Below are 6,937 nucleotides of genomic sequence, written 5' to 3' on the forward strand. Positions count from 1 at the left end.
TCTTTATAATTCCAATCCTATGCCAAATACTAATGATGAAAGGAGAACATATTGGGGTTTAAACCTTGTACCACTTTTCAGACTGGTTTAATTGAGTTAAAAGGAACTTTCTGATGTACCAGATAAAAGAAACTCACAATGTGCAATCCATATGCTGAAAGCCTCAACTGTAAGCTTTGTTACAGGGTCCTACACTCAGTGGCTTCAGCATGAAAGTCTTTATAAGTGAATAGAAGGTACGGAGAAGCACATTACTGCATCACTTCCTTGACAGACACCCTCTCCTATTTTTGTGCTTGTTTTTCACTCGGAGAGCTCCACTATCTCCCACTGTCATTCTGTGACAAGAACTCACCTGTAAATAATTTATAAGGAGCAGCACATACGATTACTCTGGTTAAAAAGTAATGAGGCATAGCCTTAATAAAAGGTTGTCTGGCATTGTTTTTACCAAGTGTCTCTCACATACCAATGTTGTTGCCTGGCCCCAAGTTTACATGAAAGCACGTTCTTGTAGCTCCTGACAGAGCGTAGTGTTAAGAGACAGAAAACAAGAAAACAAAACCATGGCCTGTGGAGCAGGTGGTTAGAAAAGAACGCAACCACAGCGCCATGATCTAGACCAGGCTATGAGCTGTCACTGGAGGCTTTTCATGTCTGAGCTTGGGAAAGATCAGTAGCCTACCCGTCTGAGCTCAGAGCCCTTTGATAATCGATGGAGCTTACAGTGGTGCCTTGTAACAACAGCGACCGTTCACGGCCCAATCAAACTGTGCTGCTGTACCCCCTTGTTTGTTCCCAGGATTGTGCAGGCTATTTCCTGTTTGGCTTAGAATAAGAACTTGTGTTTTATGAACATGTCAGTGTTGACAGTGAGAAGATATGTCTGCATTACAAAGCTCCTCCTTTTTGAGTTAAGGTACAATGTCTGTTTGCAGCCCAACTTAGCAATTTTTTCTTTGTGGTTGGAACAGATATGTACCAGGCTTGCACAGCTTTTACATAACCTGTACTCACACTCTGTGGCACACTTTGATTTTGGTAGCACTGAGTCAGTTTCTTCATTATGCATGAATGTGCCATTAGTCATTTTCTGTCATTGGTCAGATACTTTAGCATTACAAGAGATGGAGCATTTAAAAAATGCAAGATAAGTTGTGGTGATCATCCTTGTGACACTGCATCCCAAATGCACGGCTAAATTGGTCAAATTAATTAAGGTCAATTTTAGGTAATTGAAGCAGCTCCCAGGCCCAAAAGACTTTGTTGGCTTGAAAGATGGTTCTAATTTCATTCAAACCACTCCCGCACCGCAGTTCATTTTGGCCGTGACCACTGCAATCTTATGAAACTTCTATTATCAAACTGAACAAACATTCCAACACTGAGAAAACTACAAACTCTTTTCAAAGCTACAACAAGAGAGAAAGGGGTGTTTGATAATACATTTTGAGTGAAGAATCACTTTACTAACCTAAGAACCCTTGAGTTAATTAGACTGAGTAATTTGCTTGCCACCAGAGAAGGAAATGCAGGAAATGCCACAGAAAAACAGGGCGATTTCAAGGATTTTGATGAAAAACATGTCAGAAATGGCCTCCGTCATAATATCAAGTACTCCACATCTCTTATTTATTTCTTTTCCTCGAACACATTATTCAGTGACAGTGAATGTAAATAAAGACTGTACATGCACAGGTTGGATCCTGTAAGTGCAGTGTATTGTATGAGGACAGTTGACACACGTCTCTGTAATGTGTGAACATACACCTACTTGTGTCTGTGAGTTACTTTGTAGACTTGAAGAATGTCATCCACTTTGAATGGCAAGGACATACTAATACAGCATGTTTATGCTTTTATTTGTATGTATGATTACAGAATGATTCATACAATGACAGATAATGAGAAACTGTTTATGTGCTGTCCTCCTCACTTAGGTAGACCTAGTTACAGTAATAAACTATTATGCCAGAAACATCGTGACATTTCCACTGCCTGCTTTCACCGCATCAAACACATGAATTATGACCATGTGTATGCATGTGTCTTCCCCTCTGCTTTACGATATCCGCTGAACAGGGACAAACAGTACAATGACACAAATAACAAGTGGGGGAACACAGAGAGAGAGAGAGAGAACAAACTAATGGATGAAAGAGTAGAAAGCAGATTGATTGAATAGGAGCGCTATAAAGAGCCCATGTAGTGGAGGCACACAGTGTTCACAGCGAGCTCAAACTCCCCAAGGTTGTTTTGATATTTCTGAGCCACTGCCTTCAATCTGTTTGTCTGTAAAGTAAAGCTATATGGATTTATAAGTACACATTTGTGTGTGTGTGTGTGTGTGTGTGTGTGTGAAGTATAGAGTTTGTGAGTCACTGTCAGGTTTTCTGGTGTATTTTCTGGTCATCTGCCCTGTCCACCTCATTGTCCATGTCTAGCTTTCTGTCTTCTTCTTCCCTTCATCCTTCATAGATGGATGTCACCAGCTGTGACTAAACTGGGTAGGACTGGAGACATCAACAACTGAGAAAAATGGGAACATAAATGGCTCCATAAAAGTGTCCAAAGTTTCAATTTATATATTCCTAATTAAAGCTTTAAGCCATTCTCATCTTTTAATTTTAAAATGTTCACATTACTCTCCTTCTTTCATTGTCATCCACCACTCTCTCCATCTCTCTCTCTGTCTGTTTACTCTTTTCATTTAATGTCTGCTGTGGGCTGGCCGGATCAATAGTCTAAGACAAACATTCACAGACGTAAACACATGCACATGTGTACACCAGTATCCAGGGAAAAGAATAAGCCACACACACATTGAAGGAAGACATTTGGACCCTTCATCCACGATCGAAGGAGGCCATAGGGATAAACCTTTTTCTTAGCAGTATTTGATACAGTTACAGCACATGATTGTTGAGGACAGACAAAAATACATGGGGTAAAAAGCAACTGGAATCATCAGTCTAGTCAACCACCTGCACAGATTAGCTACACTTATAGACATGGCCTCGACCAGAGAGTGCATGGTACGATTACTGTCCTGTTAATATGTGTGAGCAGAGTGGATCTGAGGGGAAATAACTTGTGTCATGTCTGCGGGACCACTAGTGACTGACGACCTCATCGCACACAGCCCGGAGCCACCCGTCTGCTAAGCATGCTCGTCTGCTTGCGTGAAAAACCTGATTATGGCTTTTTAGCTTTTCAGATTTTCTCTGTCCTTCGTTTGGCGACGGATGCAGTCACACTTACTCAGTCCCGGCCTCTGCACAATTAAGCACCATCTCACTCCAAGCATGACTGATTCTTCTGCTTCCCTCTAACACAGTTGTCGCTCCTCAGCGAGGTCAGGGGACAGATGAGCCGAGGACTTCATTCCTTACGCTTCTGTTGTTTAAATCAGCTCAGATGAGTGTCATCCTCTCCCCTTCCCTTTAAGACCATGGTAATGTGATTCTTTCTACCCATGCCACTATCCTCTCTTCTCCTCTGCCTTTAACCCCCCATGACTGAATTATGCCCTCTGGAGAGGCTCTATAGGTCCCTGTAAGGCTGCTATGTCAACAGCAGACCTACAACTCCCCTCGCTGCTGCTCAGACCACTCTCTCAGCCCTTACAGTATATCCTTGGCCTATCACTGCTCTGTCCCCTTGGATCACAGGGGAAGAATGAAGACAGGGACAAAAGAGACAGAAAACCAACACAGGTTTGGCAGCTTATAGTTTGACATAGTATATAGTTTGGCATTGGCTAACATTCAAACAGCGCAACAATGTAAAACAAATCTATGTATATTCACTTTAATAAATCCACATGGTGCTGTTAACTCAGACATTAGACAGTAGAAAATAAAATATTTCCCCTGCTATGCACTATAAAACCATAAAACTAGATATAATCCCTGTTGCACTCCTAGTTGCTTGCATTTGATGTACTTTGTGATCCATTCACAAAACCAACACAAAGAGAGCCAAATGCACAAATGCGCAGACACAGGCTGAGGTGGTGTGAGGGGGTAGGGAGGCAGAGCCTAAGCAAACAGGCTGGTTAGAAGCACATTGTCTTAATTAGCCCTGACAGCCTCTGCAAAGAACATGAATAAAAATTGTACAGCCCCAGACCTGGACTCATACATAATGGTTTAGTACGAGGGGTGTCAGGGAAACAAAGTGTGGCTTGAACTTCAGATACATGTAATTAATGCATGAATTAGGACACTGATAGTGCAGAGGGTGTGTGTAAAAATGTGTGTATGCAAAAAAAGGTAATGACAGAGTGTAAATCAGACAGTGCTGCATCTTTTGCAACACTATTTGTATGTAAGAAACAAAAACAAAAATCTATTTTTCATTTTCTTTATTGATTCCTCTGCTTTATAAGACCTGCTCTGAAAGCAACAATATTTTCTCCGTTGTGCTCAACTCTTTTCAGAAAAAGAAGCTTTTTTTTTCCTCTCTTGAATTGCAGGCATTGCAGAGTAGTGGCCTTTGATTTTCTTCACACTTTATCAGGTTGACCATAGGGTTCTTCTGTGCTTTATCATTACTATGCTCACTTCCCCTCTCCCTCACTATCGTGGCTCTCAGAGTAGTCATATGCTCGTTTCCAAGGCAACCAACCAGGACCTGTGTCCAGAGAGGGTTGACAGACATTGAATGAAAGAACTGGAAACGGTGGCTGGTCTCACAAAACGCCCTTACCTTCTATAAGACTTTTACAACATTACCTATAGGCATGTGGTATAAAGAACCAGTTTACAAAAGTGATGCTAAAACACTAAACTTCTGTTTTGCCTAACAAAACTGCCCGGATTAATATTTTCTCCTTGCCAAACAAACAAAGTAAACTAGATTTTTTTGGGATAAGCTGCAGTGCCCCTGGAGAAAGAACAGACTTAATTTTCTTTTCCCCTAAGTCACTACACCGCATAAGTCACATTAATGTAAAGAAAGAAAGGGCTACAAGAAGTGAAAAACAAAAACAAACTCATTGCACCAGCACTAAGAGAGAACATGACCATCATTTGTCTAATTAATCTGCTGGCTCAGTGATGTTCAGGGAGTGGAGGGAGGGATGAGGAGCCGCAGTGACAACAAGAGACAAGAGGAATCATAGAAATTTCAGTCTCACTCTCTGTCACCAGGGTCTTGGATAATCCTGTTATTCTGAGCAGCAGGACAATTAATAGCAGGGCACTCAGTATAAAGCACCTCAAGGAAGGAACAAGACTAACATCAGACATGACTCTGAGACGTCACTTTTTAGGCTGCCCCTCAAAGCACTGCTCTTGCTTTCCAAAAGAGGGTGCTGTTTCCTGTCCATCAGAGAAAGAGCAGAGGAGCTGGAGTCCAAGTGACCCTCCCAAATTTATCCCTGTATCCCAGCTGACACCAGCCCCCAAAAGTTACCATGAGTCATATCTAAATTTCTGCTTCTCTTCCTTTATTCATCACATTAAATTGGACATTATATAGCAAGGATACTGGTGTAAATGAGCTGCTATGGTGTCACTGCAGGTGTAGGGTCTGGTATTTGTCTAATGAGCACATCTCTTTTTAGTTTTCCTAAAATGGCTACAGACAAAAAGGGAAAGTTCAGTGCTGCTACAATATGTGCTCAACTATTTAGACATATAAAACAAACATAAAACCAAGATTCCAACTGGAATTTTTCACACAGTAGAAAGAACAGAATCAACAAAAGCATCAGAAGCATACAAAAGTGAATGTTGCTTTAAACAAAAACATTTTGTGCAGTGTTATCACAGCAGAACTATTCACTGTAAACTGAAGCTTTGGCTGAGATATATTCTGTGGAGCATCTTTCAGTCTGATAATCATATAAAGCTCATGGGAAGGACAAGCAGGGAAACATCCTGCATTTGGAGGTCAAACCTGTTGCATTTAAGCGTGTGATTAATGAGAATGTGAGAGAGGAAGAAAGAGAGAAAGGATGCCGCTGATGGCTCTTTTGCTCTGCTTTTGTTGAGCAGTGGTTAATAGCTGATATCCAATCAGATTCAATTTGGAGTGGATGAGTGGATGTTTTCATTATGCCTGGAACATCAGTCAATATGTCTGCCCTGGCTCCTGCTCCGGGAGATAAGACTTCTGGTGCAAATCCAGGTTCAGATTTCACTTTGCCAAACACAGAACTTTTTAATGTACAGGCAAAACACAGAACTGACCAGAAGTCAGTGCAAATACTGGTTAGGTTTATACAGAATTTCTTCTCTACTGTTCAACAAAACCTTCATTTCATGGTTTTTCCAATTGGATTGCAAAGTTAATTTTTTTTACTTGAACAAGTAGGGGCACTGTGGAGTGAGATGGGCAAAATAATAGAACATTCTCCTCTTATTTTTCTTGTAGTGAAGTTTATTCCCTGTGAAAAATTTCTTGAGGCACAAGAGAATGAAAGGATGAAGAGCAAGACAGACTCCTTTTGACAGCACTGTCCCTGATTGAATGATGTTACATATCTACTGCTCCATCAATAAATAAAAATCAAAATCAAAGCTCAAAATTGTGAACGATGAAAAAGTAAAAGGGCATTGTGTTCTCAAATTCAGGTTTTGTATGGCAGATTAGGAAGTCAGAGTCCTTCAGTTTTCTCACAGTAACCCTGCGTTTCCCTGTGATGAAGTCTTAAAGATCTGAAGAGCATCAAGAGACATATCCAAGAGATGTGCCTTCAGTTTTTATTCATGTTCCTTCCCATTTCTTTTTTAAGTGATCTGCAGCTTCAGAGAGAGGAGGGTGAGAAAGAGAGAAGGAGGGAGAGGGAAAAAGAGAAGTGTTTTCCAATAGAAATGAGACGAGTCAAAGTAGACTCTTCAGTAGGGTTGAGGCTGTCACTGCTCAGTTCAAAACATTCTGCCATGCAAAACAGCCAAAAGCCTCTCAAACCTTTTATATGACTTCACTT

Source organism: Monopterus albus, unplaced genomic scaffold (assembly GCF_001952655.1).
Source record: "Monopterus albus unplaced genomic scaffold, M_albus_1.0 scaffold217.1, whole genome shotgun sequence".
Classification (NCBI taxonomy): Eukaryota; Metazoa; Chordata; class Actinopteri; order Synbranchiformes; family Synbranchidae; genus Monopterus; species Monopterus albus.